Genomic DNA, 16,036 nt, shown 5'->3' with positions numbered 1-16,036 from the left:
ACCCTGTTGTCTCCCTGAGGCCCCACCCCACCCAACTTTCAGGCCCACCCAAGCTGTTGCCACTGGCTGAACCATAGGATTGGCCTGTCTTGGATCCTGCTTCAGGTTTTTCCTAAATTCTTTCAAACAAGCAGCATCTGGTCTCAGCTAGCCCCATACCTCTCGTTAAGTAATACACAGAAACAAACACAGGGAGGCAGCCAAAATGAGGAGACAAAGAAACAGGTCCCAAATGAAAGAACAGAACAAAACCCCAGGAAAAGAACTAAGCCAAATGGAGGTAAGCAACCTAACAGATGCTGAGTTCAAAATACTGCTTATAAGGATGCTCAATGAACTTAGTGAGAAGCTCAATGAAGATAAAAAAGAACCAGTCAGAAATGATGGATGCACAGTCAGAATAGAAGGAGGCATTAACTGAAATAAAGACTAATTTACACAGATTCAATAGTAGAGTACATAAATCCAAGAAGCAAACCATCAATTTGGAATATAAGGAAGCAAAAAATGCCCAATCGGAACAGCAAAAAAGAAAAAAGAATCCAAAAAAATGAGGATAGTGTAAGGAGCCTCTAGGACAACTTCAAGCATGCCAATATTCGCATCTTGGGAGTGCCAGAAGGAGAAGAGCGAGAACAAGAAATCGAAAACCTGTTTGAAACAATAATGGCAGAAAACTTTCCTAACTTGGTGCAGGAAACAGACATACAAGTCCAGGAAGCACAGAGAGTCCCAAACATGATGAACCCCAAGAGGCCACACCAAGACACATCGTCATCAAAATGCAAAAGGTTCAAGTCAAAGAGAGAATCTTAAAAGCAGCAAGAGAAAGGCAGCTAGTTACCTACAAGGGAGTTCCCATAAGGCTGTCAGCTGATTTCTCAAAAGAAACTTTGCAGGCCAGAAGGGAGTGGCAAGAACCTACACCAAGATTACTCTATCCTGCAAAGCTGTTATTTAGAATCGATGGCCATATAAAGAGTTTCCCAGACAAGAAAAAGTTAAAGGAGTTCATCACCACCAAACCGTTATTATATGAAATGATGAAGAGTCTTTTTGAAGAAAAAGATAAAATATATGAACAAATTAAATGGCAATGAATACATATCTATCAACAATGGAGTCTACAAACAAAATGAACAGGTAGAACAGAAACATTCTCATAGATACAGAGAACATTTTGTTGGTTGCCAGATGGGAGGGGGTTGGGGGAAATGGGTGAAAAAGGTGAAGGGATTAAGAAGTACAAATTCATTGCTAGACTGACAAACCTCTAAGGGAAAGGGGTTGGGTGGTGGAAGAAATAAACCAAAGAACTTATATGCATTACCAATGGACACAGACAATAGTGTGGGAAAAGGCAGGAGGGAGGCAGGAGTGGGGAGGAGGAGGTCAATGGGGGAAAAATGAGGAACATCTGTAATACATTCTACATTCAACAATAAATATTTTTTAAAAGGAATAAAATAAACAAAATAGAAACTGAGTCATAGAAACAGAGAACAAACTGATGACTGACAAAGGAAGGGGTTTGGAAGATTCGGTGAGAAAAGTGAAGGGATTAAGATGTACAAATTGATAGTTACAGACTAGTCACAAAGATGTATATTATAGCATAGAGAATATTGTCAGTGGTGTCATGGTAACTATGTAGGGGGCCAGGTGGGTTCTTGAAGTGTTGGGGGGGCCACTCTATAAAGTACATGATTGTCCAACCACTCTGCTGTACATCTGAAACTGATACAGAATCAAACCAAGTGTAACTGCAATTGAAAATTAAGAAAACAGAGGAACTGAAAAATGGCGGCGGAGTGAACGGAGCTACACAGACCGTCTCCCAGAACCAAACTGTAATTACAACTATAACACAGACAAATCCACGGGAAAAACCAACAGAAAAGCAGCTTGGAGGACCATACAACGAGGGACACTGACTCCATCCCGGTAGGCTTGCGAAGGCGCGAGACGGGGCTGGGAGCCCACGGTCGGTAGCTCCGCAGCGGCCTTAGCTGGGAGCAGCGCTCTCGGGTTACACTCCCAGGCGGCCCCACAGCGCAGACCCGGGACAGAGGCTGAAACAGCCACAGCCACTCACCTTGGGCTCCGGCAGAGGGAGGGCAGACCGGTCTGGAGCTGTGACGGGGCACTCGGGGTTTGGAGGGCGCTCAGAGCTTTGGCTGAGTGCAGCCACTCAGGACGGGGGCCACATTGCACCTTCCCAGGGCTCTGAGGAGAGGCAGCAGCCCCTCCCTCGGAGATCCAACCCCACCCTGTGGGCCATTGAAGTGCTAATTGAGGCTCACTAACAACCAGCATCTGGCCCACCCTCCTGAAAGCCCCTTGGCTGAGCACCAGAGGGAGTTTTTCAATCAACTGACAACCCAAAACTCATCAATTAACCTAGACTGCTAGCCTCCAGGCAAAAAGCTAGAGGATAACAGTACCTTTCCTGGGCTGGCAACTTTAACCAGGAAAGTAAGACTTGACAGTGGTGTACAACGTGGGTCCTCCCTCGCTCATCTAAACACAGGAGAGGGAGCCACAAACAGAAGAACACCAACACCCACAGGGAGAACTTGACAGGCTCCAAAGCCCACAGTGATAGCCAAAATGGTGAAACACAGAAACAGAAGCCAAATGAAAGAGCAAGACACCTCCACCAAAGATGAGATCAATGTGGAGCAATTAGGCATGTTAACAGAGCTAGAATTCAGAGCCATGATCTTGAGGAAGCTGAACAGCATGAGTAAGGACATAGAGACACTGAATATAAGCCAATTGGAAATTAAAAACCAACAAGAAGAGATAAAAAATGACATATCCGAAATGAAAAACACATTGGAAGGTTTAAAAAGCAGAGTAGGGGAAGCTGAGGACCGGATCAGTGAATTAGAAGACAGGGTAGAAAAAATCAACCAATCAGAAAAACAAAAGGAAAAAACTATTAAAAAACAGGAAGACAGCTTAAGAGAACTATGGGACAACTGGAAACGTAATAATATTCGCATCATAGGAGTCCCCGAAGAAGAAGAAAAGGAGCAAGGGATAGAGAATATATTCAAAAAAATAGTGAGAGAAAACTTCCCTAATCTGGTGAAGGAAGAAGGCATTCAAGTTCAAGAAGCACAGAGAGTCCCAAGTAAGAAGAACCCAAACAGGCCCACACCAAGACACATAGTAATTAAAATGCCACAAATTAAAGACAAAGAGAGAATCCTAAAAGCAGCAAGAGATAAGCAACAGGTTACCTACAAAGGGAACCCCATAAGGCTCTCAGCTGACTTCTCACAAGAAACACCACAGGCCAGAAGAGAATGGCATGAAGTAATCAAAGTCATGAAAAACAAGAATCTGAATCCAAGACTACTCTACCCAGCAAGGCTATCATTCAAAATAGAAGATCACATAAAGAGCTTCCCAGACAAAAAAAGGCTAAGGGAATACATTAGCACCAAACCAGCACTGCAAGAAATGCTAAAAGGACTGCTGTAATTAGCAGTAGAAATGGGAAGAAAAATAGAACCACACTAAACAAAAATGGCAATAAATAAGTACATAACAATAATCACCTTAAACGTAAATGGATTGAATGCTCCCATAAAGAGACACAGAGTAGCTGATTGGATAAGAAAGCATGACTCATCTATATGTTGTTTACAAGAGACCCACCTCTCAACAAAAGACTCACATAGGTTGAAAGTGAAGGGATGGAAAAAAATTTTCCAAGCAAATGGAAAGCAAAAAAAAAGCTGGGGTACCAATTCTCATATCTGATAAAATAGATTTCAAAATGAAGACCATAACTAGAGACAAAGACGGCCACTACATAATATTGAAAGCATCTATCCAACAGGAAGATATAACCTTGATAAACATATATGCACCCAATATAGGAGCACCAAAATATATTAAAAATCTTCTGCAGGACTTCCAAGGAGAAATCGACAACAATACAATCATAGCAGGGGACTTCAACACGCTGTTGACAGCACTGGATAGATCCTCTAGGAAAAAATTAGCAAGAAAACAGAGACTCTAAATGAAGCACTAGACCAAATGGATTTAATAGATATCTACAGAGAATTACACCCCAAAACTACAGAATACACATTCTTCTCAAGTGCACATGGGACATTCTCAAAGATAGACCACATGATAGGACACAAACTAAATCTCTACAAGTTCAAGAAGATTGAAATCATATCAAGCATCTTCTCAGATCACAATGGCATGAAACTAGAAATCAATTGCAACAAGAACATGCAAAGACATTTCAACACATGGAGGCTAAATAGCATGTTATTAAACAATGAATGGGTCACCGAGGAGATCAAGGAAGAAATTAAAAACTTCCTGGAAACCAATGAAAATGAACACAGAACAATACAAAATCTATGGGATGCAGCGAAAGCAGGTCTGAGAGGGAAGTTCATAGCACTACAGGCCTACCTCAAAAAACAAGAAAAATTTCTAATTGACTGTCTAACCTCACAACTTAAAGAATTAGAAAGCAAACAAAAAGAAAACCCCAGAGCAAGTAGAAGGAAGGAAATAGTAAAGATCAGAGCAGAAATAAATGACATAGAGACCAAAAAAACAATTCAAAGGATCAATGAAACAAAGAGCTGGTTTTTCGAAAAGATAAACAAGATTGATGGACCCTTAGCTAGACTCACCAAGAAACAAAGAGAGAGAACCCAAATACACAAAATCAGAAATGAAAGAGGAGAAGTAACAACCAACACCACGGAAATACAAAAGATCGTTAACAACTACTATGAACAACTATATGGCAACAAATTCGACAATCTGAGCGAAATGGACAAATTTCTAGAAACACACAGTCTCCCAAAACTATTCCCGGAAGAGATAGAAAACTTGAACAGACCAATAACAACTAAGGAAATTGAAGAGGTAATCAAGACTCTCCCAGCAAACAAAAGCCCAGGCCCAGATGGTTTCACGGGGGAGTTTTACCGAACATTCAAAAAAGAACTAACACCCATTCTCCTCAAACTATTTCAAAAAATTCAAGAAGAAGGAAGACTTCCAAACACGTTCTATGAGGCCAGCATAATTCTAATTCCAAAACCAGAAAAAGACACTACGAAGAAAGAAAACTACAGGCCAATATCCCTGATGAACATAGACGCCAAAATCCTGATCAAAATATTAGCAAATCGGATCCAGAAATACATCAAAAAAATTATTCACCATGACCAAGTGGGATTCATTCCAGGGATGCAAGGCTGGTACAATATTCGCAAATCAATAAACGTGATACACCACATAAACAAAATGAAGAATAAAAACCACATGATCATATCAATAGATGCTGAAAAAGCATTCGACAAAATCCAGCATCCATTTCTGATAAAAACACTCAGCAATGTGGGAATAGAGGGATCATATCTCGACATAATAAAGGCCATATATGAAAGACCTACAGCCAACATCATACTCAATGGACAGAAAAAAAACATTTCCATTAAAAACAGGAACAAGACAGGGATGTCCACTTTCACCACTCTTATTTAACATTGTACTGGAAGTCTTAGCCACAGCAATCAGACATGAAGAAAAAATAAAAGGGATCCAAATTGGAAAGGAGGAAGTGAAACTGTCATTATTTGCAGATGACATGATATTATACATAGAAAACCCTAAAGACTCCATCAAAAATCTATTAGACTTAATAAATGAATTTGGCAAAGTAGCAGGACACAAAATTAATGTCAAGAAATCGACGGCATTCTTGTACATCAATGATGAACTCACAGAAAGAGAAACTGAAAAAACAATCCCATTTACCATCGCTCCAAAAAAATTACGCTACCTAGGAATAAACTTAACCAAAGAAGTAAAGGACCTATTTTCAGAAAACTACAGGTCATTGAAAAAAGAAATAGAGGAAGATATAAAAAAGTGGAAGCACATACCCTGTTCATGGATTGGAAGAATTAACATCATTAAAATGTCCATACTACCCAAAACAATCTATAGATTCAATGCAATCCCCATCAAAATACCAACGACATATTTCATAGAACTAGAACAAATACTTCAACAGTTCATATGGAACCAAAAAAGACCCCGAATAGCCACAGCAATCTTGAAAAAGAAGAACAAAGTAGGTGGGATCACAATACCAGATATCAGGTTATACTACAAAGCGACTGTAACCAAAACAGCCTGGTACTGGCACAAGAACAGGCATATAGACCAGTGGAACAGAACTGAAAACCCAGAAATGGACCCAAGGCAATACGCTCAATTAATATTTGACAAAGGTGGCAAGAACATACAGTGGAGTAAAGACAGCCTCTTTAATAAATGGTGTTGGGAAAATTGGTCAGCTACATGCAAAAAAATGAAACTAGACCATCAACTTACACCATACACAAAAATAAACTCAAAATGGATAAAAGACTTAAATGTGACCTGTGAATCCATAAAAATTCTAGAAGAAAATGTAGGCAACAAAATTTCGGACATCATACGGAGCAGAATTTTCACTGATGCATCACCTAAGGCAACAGAAATAAAGGAGAAAATGAACACATGGGACTACATCAAACTAAAAAGCCTCTGCACAGCAAAAGAAACAATCATCAAAATGGAAAGGGAACCCACTGTATGGGAGAACATCATTGCCAATGATGTATCAGATAAGGGGTTAATCTCCAATATATATAGAGTGCTCATACAACTCCACAAAAGGAAGACAAAGAACCCAATTAAAAAATGGGCAGAGGAGCTGAATAGACACCTCTCCAAACAGGACATACAAATGGCCAAGAGACATATGAAGAAATGCTCAACATCACTAATCATCAGAGAGATGCAAATTAAAACAACAATGAGGTATCACCTCACACCTGTCAGAATGGCCGCCATCAACAAATCATCAAACAACAAGTGTTGGCGAGGGTGTGGAGAAAAGGGGACTCTAATACACTGCTGGTGGGAATGCAGACTGGTGCAGCCCCTATGGAAAACAATATGGTGCTACCTCAAAAAATTAAAAATTGAACTTCCATTTGACCCAGTGATCCCACTGCTGGGAATATACCCTAAGAAGCCTGAAACACCAATCAGGAAGAATATATGTACCCCCATGTTCATAGCAGCACTATTTACAATAGCTAAGATCTGGAAACAGCCCAAGTGTCCACCAGTAGACGAATGGATAACAAAGCTGTGGTACATATACACAATGGAGTACTATGCAGCGGTAAGAAAGAAGGATCTCTTATCCTTTGAGACGACATGGAGGGACCTGGAAAGTATTATCCTAAGTGAAAGAAGCCAAGCAGAAAAAGACAAATACCACATGATCTCACTTATATACGGAATATAATGAACATAACAGTCTGAGGAATACAGTAGACCCAGACACATGGAAGTAGGGCACAGACTGACATCCCTCAGAAGAGGGGATGGCGGGTGGGGGGGTGGGAAGTGATAAACCACAGAACTTATATGCATGTATGCATGACCAATGGACATGAACGACTAAGCCGGGGACAGGGTGGAGGGGGTGTGGGTTGGGGGGTGCCAATGGGGTAAAAAGGTAAAATATCTGTAACAAAAAAATAAATAAAAATTCATAAAAAAAAAAGAAAATTAAGAAAACAATAAAATATAACCTCACAGCTGTAAGAATATAATAATAATAATAATAATAATAATAATAATAATAATAAAGAAATAGAACACAGCAAGTAGAAACTGGAAGAAATTTAAGCCTACCTTGCTCCATCACTGGACTGTAATTGTTGTTAGGGCAGAAAATATGTTGATCTATCCACCACAGTGAGGTTCAAGTAAATAATTTTTGATAGTATATAGTCCTATTTTATAGATACAAGTGAAATGAGTCACAAACTTTGCTGTTATAAATCTTTCTTTTATTAACTATGGTTTCCCATTGAATGAAGCCATTGAGACTATTTTGACATAAGGAGTCTAAATTATGTACCATTTTCTGAAAATATATTCACCTCATCATTGTCAGTTAAAAGCAGGACTTTTAACTGGGCTTTTAATTTTTTGCAGTATTAATAGAAAAAGTGGACAAGACATTGGAAATGAAACCTTATTGTCAGAGCTAAGTTAATAATAAATCTACTTCCACTTTACCAAGTAAAATGAAAACCAGTGTAGTTATAGAATTAGGAAATGCTGGGTTTGAAAGGAAATGCATTCATAGAATCCTTTCCCCTTTAGTTCAGTAGGAAACCACCTAAGCCACACCAGGGACATACACCTATTTAAAGCCTTCAGGAAACATTACCCAGTATTCCTCAGTTCCTGCTACAGGGTCTTTCAGACTACTCTCATAAACCCACAGAGTTTACAGAGACTTGTAATGTCTTTAGATCTACATTAGATGCAAAAAGTAGACTTTCCACAGGCTGAGTTAACAATAAAAATAAAATTATGTAAAAAATATAAATTCATATTTTATACAAAATATATCTGGTCACACATTCTTGTGAAAAGTCCAAAGTCAACTTTTACTCTACACTTATTTCTTATTTCTTGTTTCTTGTGGGACTCAAAGGAAATCACAACTTCTGGAAATTTCATTCTCCACATCTGCAAAGTGGTGATAGTAATATACCCAACCAATGGATTAGTGTAAGGACAAACTGAGGTTATATATGTAAAGGATTTAGCATAAGGCCTGTCATAGCTCAACAATAAATTGGTAATAATTACTTAATATTAAGTTTAATTATTATTTTGGAGTTAATTGAAAATTAATTTTTTATTAATAACTTCTAAATTTTGTATTTGTTGATTTCTCAGGAGTTACTTCTCTGAATATCTCAAATCAACTTTTATTTGTTTCATATTATCTGATGACTAAGAGAACTGGAAAATAAAACTTTCATGCTCTTTAGGCCAAGTTTTGGAGAAAATAAGTAGATTTATGGTCACTGATACTGTTATGTATTAGCAAGTGATACTAGATGACCTTAACTTTCCCCTCTGGTTTCTTCAGGACTATAGGCTCCGGCCTCTCTTAAAAGCATTTATGTTATAAAACCTCACCATTGTAAATTATTTCTTTTTCCCTTTGAGATGTAGACTTTCTCCTTGCCTCTTGTGTCTTTCTCCAGGATTTGGGAACCATCCTTTTGAAATGTAATCATAAAGAAAGACAAGGCCCCTATCTCCCTCCCAGTTTATGTGAGAGGGTAAGAACAACTTTTTTTTTTTTTTTAATTCTCACCCTAGGATATTTTTGCATTTATCTTCAAATAAAGCCAAATTATCTAGAAATAATTTCCTCCCCTTCACTATTTTTTTTTTTAATCCTCACCCGAGAATATTTTTTCATTCATTTTTTTAGATAGAGTGGGAAGGAGGAAGGGAAAGAGAGAGAGAAATATTGATGTGAGAGGGACACATTGAGTGATTGCCACCCACACAACCCCAACCAGGGCCAGGGACAAACTGCAACCGAGGTACATGTCCTTAGTGGGAACTGAACCCAGGACTCTGCTCTGCGGGCCGATACTCTAACCGCTGAGCCAAACAGGCCAGGGCGAGAACTTAACTTTGGTAAACACTAATTACCAACCACAGATGGCCTAATCAGACTGACCAACCTCCACTCTAATATCCTCCGGGATGCTCCTACTAGCTCACCCAGTGCTTAAATATTCTTCTGCTTCTCGTTTCAACAGATTTGAGTCCAGTCTCTCTCTTGTATTGCTATAGTCTTGACCCCTATTGTAATAGTCTTAAAGTTTTCCTTGCCTGTTCAACTCTGTACAGTGCAAAGCTGGGGGGGGGGGGGGCGGGCAGAGTGGGATGGAGGGGATCAATGGGGGAAAAAGGGAGCACATATGCAATAATTTTAACAACAAAGATAAATTTTTTAAAAAAGAGCTTTCAAATTATATTTCGCAAAAGTGTGACATAATCAGAGTTCAGTGTTCTATTGGAGTAAAATTGGTTTGTGTTTATCATTATAAAATATATTTTATAAAAGTAGAACAAAATGTTTCATTTATGAATATTTTCATTATACAAAATTTTTTAAAAATCAAGACAGCAAAATCAAAAAATGTAGATGACAATAGGTGTCCTAAGAAGATTTGGCATTACAGAAATTTGTCCTACAGAGTTTTTATAAATTTTCAAACACATTCAAGAATTTGATTTCCTGCAAAGCTACAACAAAGATACTTGCTAAGTTTTAATTCATTTTATTAATAAGATCAAAGAATTTCACTTACCAAAATATTAATATTTACTATGTGATATAGGTAAATATCTATCTAGAAATAATTTCCTCCCCTTCACTATTTTTTTTTTAATCCTCACCCGAGAATATTTTTTCATTCATTTTTGTAGATAAAGTGGGAAGGAGGAAGGGAAAGAGAGAGAGAGAGAAACATCAATGTGAGAGAGACATATCAATTGGTTATCTGCTGCACAACCCCAGCCAGAGCCAGGGATTGAACCTGCAACTCAGGAATGTACCCTTGACCAGGAATCGAACCCTCCACTCCTTGGTCTGAGGGAAGATATTCTAACTGCTGAGCCAAACAGGCCAGGGCTCCCCTTTACTTTTTTTTTTTTTTTTTTTTAATCCTCATCCGAGGACATTTTTCCATTTTTTGCACAGACAGAGTGGGAGGGAGAGCGAGGAAGAGAGAGAGAGGGAAACATCGATGTGAAAGGGACACATCAAGCGGCTGCCACCCGCACAACCAACCAGGGCCGGGGAAAAACTGCAACCGAGGTACATGCCCTTAGCGGGAACCGAACCCGGGTCTCTCCGGACCGCAGGTGGACGCTCTAACCGCTGAGCCAAACCGGCCAGGGCTCCCCTTTACTTTTTATCAACAAAAAAAGTGCTCTCATTTTCTGCCTATGCTATTCTCCTTTTCTGTTCTATCTTTCCCTTAAATTGTAGCAACTATAACCAAAATCCTATAAATACACCAAATACTTCACATTTCATACAACTACTTCTAATATTACCCCAAAGGTGTTCACTCCTAATGTTTGATATAGATTACAATAGAGATTATATTTCATCTCCAATATTTGTAAACCACCCCCCATCCTCATATTTTGTCCTCATATTCCAAATTTTCTGGCCTTCTCTGGGATTGAAGATCAAAGTAACAATTGAGTCACATTTACTGTGCGGCCAACAAAGGCCCAGGTTAAAATTTACTATCAATAGATGAATGCCACTGCTTTCCAAGTAGTTAAAAAAGCATTTTTTCTCCATGTAGATGTGTGTTTCCCCTGCTTACTGTAAATCAAGGTTCCGAGTTTATGTGAAACCTTAGTGGTATCCATGGCCCTTCTTCATGCTTCTCAGCTTCACCATTTCAACTTGGAGCCAGAGGAAACCCCCACTGTGTTCCTCCACTACCAAGAAAGGGGGTTGATCAAACCCAACACTCCTCTGGCCATCATTTTGAGAATCCATTATTTTCCTCTTCATTCCAACTTGTATGGTTATTAAGGAGCAAGGGAGAGTTACCTGCTCTGCTCCCACTACCTTCTGAGTTCCCAGACTTCCTCATTGTGGAGACCTGATACATTGTATTTATCTCTGGTAGAGGGCCAGTCGCATTCTGGCTGTGCAGCCCCGACAAACGGACCTGCACGGCCGTCACACGCCCACACACACCTTGCTACATTCTTCCTTTCTCTATTGTCAACCTGATTGCCGCTCTTTTAGTGGAAACAACAGGAGAGCAAAACTATAAACAGACCTTGAGAAAGTCGCTAGGTTGGGTGAAGCTGTAGTTATTGTTGTTCTTGTTGTTTTTAATTAAAAGAAGAGAACAAGATATTAACTATGCAAAGACCAAAGGGATCTCAATATACCCTAAATCTATAAATATTTAAGCAGATTTCTCCCTCCCTGACTCTTCAACAACATATGCTGGTGTCTCCTTTAGCTCCTAAGAGCCAGTCCCTCCTGTGGTCTCCGAGCACCTGAAGTCTCTGTGGTGATTAGCAGATTCCGTGCAGCCCCGGGCCTGACTCCAATCACTATCTCCTTGAAAATTGCTGAACCCTGATGCGGTTGCACAGCACAGAGCAGGCCTTGTGACTGGGGCCTGGTCCTCATTACAGCCCAGAGACTTGAGGAGATTGTTTGCGTGGCTGGAACATCTTCCTTGCGGGTGGCTAATTAGTGCTTCCCCAGGGCTTCTGCTCTGAATACTTAAGGGTAATCATTGCTTAGATACACTCCCCATAACTGCATGGGGAGTGTATCTAAGCAATTTTACCAAGTCAACTGACAACAGCTTGCAGTAATATTAGCCCTGTTACATGAAGACAAGTGCTCTCCACCCAACAAAGACGGAGACTGGCACCACTCAATAAATCACCGCAGCATCCTTGAAAGCTTAGCCTCGGTTCTGAGCCATTAATTTCAGCAAGATCTTCTGACAGGGCGTTTTGAGAGAACGAGAGCATGCTCCTTCTTGAGCTAAATTATAAAGAGCAAATTCTCCTAGCTACCAAGCTGGCAACCCATTTAACACCTAGGGTAATCAAATAAATTTTTGACATTTTTTTTATCAGAGTCTTATTACCCAGGTTATAGAGAATAATTTTCCTTTAAGAATATACGATAAATGCCTATGTAGCCTCTACCTTCAGGGAATTACCTGACATTTCAGAAACACTGAGTACTTGGATAGGACTAGATATGCATGCAAGTTGCCTTTATTGACCATGTGATGTTACCAAAATCGGCACTTCATGACAAAAGAAGTTCACCAGAAAACTGAAAGTGAAATGTTGGAAAATAAACTCATAAATGTTAAGGATGAGAGCAGTATCACAAGGGCAATGACCAATCAGAATCTTGTCTTTGATCCTGTAAAACCACAAAACATCTTCTATCCCACAAACAGATATAGTGTCAACAGACACTCTAATAGGAACTGGAATGTAAGACATTTCAGAGAATTTCGTGGAAGAGATGTGTTGTTCCACAAGGTCTCATGACAACATTCTTTATAAAAGAGCCAGTTCTCATTTCATGACACAGTTAAAAAGAGTAAGCACTCTCTATACCATGAAATAATAATTTTAGTGAAAAAGAATTGGAAGTCTGTAAAGAAATAAGATAAAAATCTATCATCTATCTATATATCTATCTATCCTCTGTCTATTAAAAAGGGATGAGAGATGCTAGCTTTAGAAATTTATAAGTTCTAAGTACACATCAACATAATTCATAAATGTTTTTTATTTAAGAGAAGATCTGATGGTCCTGTAGCTATTTGTTTTAAATGATCTAAGACAGTCACATTTCTTGTTACAATTAATGGGAAAAAAATGATTTAAAATATAAAACTTTTCTTTGAAATTTTAGGTTCTGAAATTAAACAAAAATACTATCAGTTTCAAATTTCAAACCAAAATAACAAACATTTGTATTCTAAGGAGCCTAAGAGTAGAAGATACCTTAACTTGAGTCCCATCTATTATAATATAAATGCAGTGAACCATGGCTGCAACAAAGGTGAGGCGCGTGATTGGCCAAATCTAAGCAACATGTAATAATTTAGTAGTGAAAGGAGTATGACATTGGAAACTTTGTAGAATGAACACAGCACTAAGGTGATTAAATGGCTTTGATAATTTAAGATATATAGAAGTATGATAAAATTAAGTTTATGGGGTTATGTTAAGTCTTATTAAGTCTGTAAAATTCTTGTACATACTTACTCAAAAGTCATTTGTAGGTATTTTTGTCTAATTAAAAGGTACTAACAAAATGTATTTTATTTTGTTACAATAATTTTATATAAATTAACTTAGAAGAATAAAAATTAAATATAGCAACAGTTTTGTTTTTTAAAATAAAATAGATATAAAGTTACTCTTTAAACTGTTATCTATTTCTTTTTCGGATTTTGTTTTCTTCTCTTATGCCATTCATTTTTTTCAGAGGCCAAATAAAGTTTTCCTTCAGATTTCCAAACAAGGAATTTTTGAACACAAAGAACAAGCATATTGCTTTACTTGAAATATTTTTGCAAAAGGCTTCCTATAATTTTTTCTTAAACATAAAGAAATTTGAATCTAAGATAAATTCAAATTTGAAGTTTAATATTCACACAACCTTGATTTTCTGGCCTGTTGACTGAGGACCTTCCAATACCATTATTCATGTAGTGATAACATCTGGGATCTCCTCCGTTGCACAGATAATGCCTAATGGGCACAACGTATTTGGGACAAGTGAAGGTTCCTGCATTGAATGCCTTTGCACTATCTATATTATTGTAAACCTGCCAATTTTCCCAGAAATGCCTGACTAGTGACTTAGATAACAATAGTGACAGCACTTTAGATTGCTTTCAATTCTTCTCAAATTTTCATCACTACTAAATCCAAAAGACGCTAATGACCAAGTGTATGTAATGGTCATCAACTTTCCTTCCGATTTTTGTTTTGAAATTTTTTCTTTACTGATTTTTAGAGAGAGAGGAAGGGAAAGGGAGAGAGAAATAGAAGCATCGATGAGAGAGAGCATCCTGCATTCTCCTCACTGGGAGTCTGGCCCACAACCTGGTCATGTGCCCTGACAGGGAATCAGACTGGTGACCTCTTGGTGCATGGGTCAATGCTCAACCACTGAGCCACACTGGCCAGGAGGATTTTTGTTTTAATTCTATTAAATTTCCCACTGATTGAGTAGTGTCATTAAAAGCCAGATCTTTCACTTTAGGTAGATGAATTTATGCAGATATATTTGCTGAATATGCATTTTACAACTGTGCATGGGTCTGAGATGTATAAAAAATATCAATAAAACTCAAAAGTATCCATTTAATTGACAGTTTATGTGACAACTATTATTTTATTGCAAGATTAGTTGCTTTATTATATAATACTAAATAAGCCGAGGATACACTGATCTCATTAAAATTTTGTCTTAAAAAGACTTCCTTCTTTATTATTCAAAATATTTAATTTAGAAGTTGAACACATTTTAGGAATAAACTATGAGTTCCTAAATAGAAATATTTCTTATCCTTTCTTTTTTTCTCTGATTTCCAGAAACTCCAAGAATTTGCCTTTAAGCACAGATGAAATAGACTTGGATGCACTTTTCATAGAAACTGTTGTCTTGCAAGAAATAAACTATTTTCAACTGTGAATTTCACATAAATTTAATTTTTCACTTTGTTTTGAATGAACAGATGATAATTTAGTAGCAGATTTCTCTTCCAAATGCAATTATTTTAAGTGCATTTCACCTCTTTCATGCTTTTCTAATTTTCTAGAATTTTAATTTTAATTACAACTTCTTTATGATTCTATGGATTGATCTCCATAGTTGAAACTTTGTTTGAAGCAATATAATATCTAATCCTTGCCCTGGCTGGTTTTGCTCAGTGGTTAGAGCGTCAGCCCACAGATCAGAGAGTCCCGGGTTTGGTTCCCGCTAAGGGCATGTACCTCGGTTGCAGTTTGTCCCCAGCCCCAGTTGAGGTCGTGTGGGTGATAACCACTTGATGTGTCTCTCTGACATCGATGTCTCTCTCTCTCTCTCTCTCTCTCTCTCTCTCTCTCTCTCTCTCTTCCTCCCTCTTTCCCTCCTACTCCTCCTACTCTATCTGAAGATAAATACAGAAATGTCCCTGGGTGAGGATAAAAAAAAAAAGTAAAAAATATATATATATCTTATCCTTTATGTGACTACATGTCTCAATTTTTCTGAGACTGTTCCAGGTCATATATAATGTTCAGGCACCTAACCAGGTTACCATTTTTTTTCTGAATTTTGTATTCTTAAAAGTAAGTAGTTATTAATAGATGCACAAAAAAAGCAAAATGGCTTATACTTCTACTTAGTTCCAGCTCTTGCCATGTGAAAATCTAGTAGTTTGTAAGAAGCGTGCATAACAACACCGTGGCTAAATCTAAAAGGTGATCAACAGTAACCAGAATCTTCAATATTTTCTACATGCCATATAGCAAACAGCTCCCTTTCAAGGACAACGTGATCACTCATAGAAAAACA

This window comes from Molossus molossus, unplaced genomic scaffold, assembly GCF_014108415.1.
Source record: "Molossus molossus isolate mMolMol1 unplaced genomic scaffold, mMolMol1.p scaffold_m16_p_1, whole genome shotgun sequence".
Taxonomy (NCBI): Eukaryota; Metazoa; Chordata; class Mammalia; order Chiroptera; family Molossidae; genus Molossus; species Molossus molossus.
The sequence above is the reverse complement of the archived record's forward strand: the minus strand, read 5'-3'. Positions refer to the sequence as shown.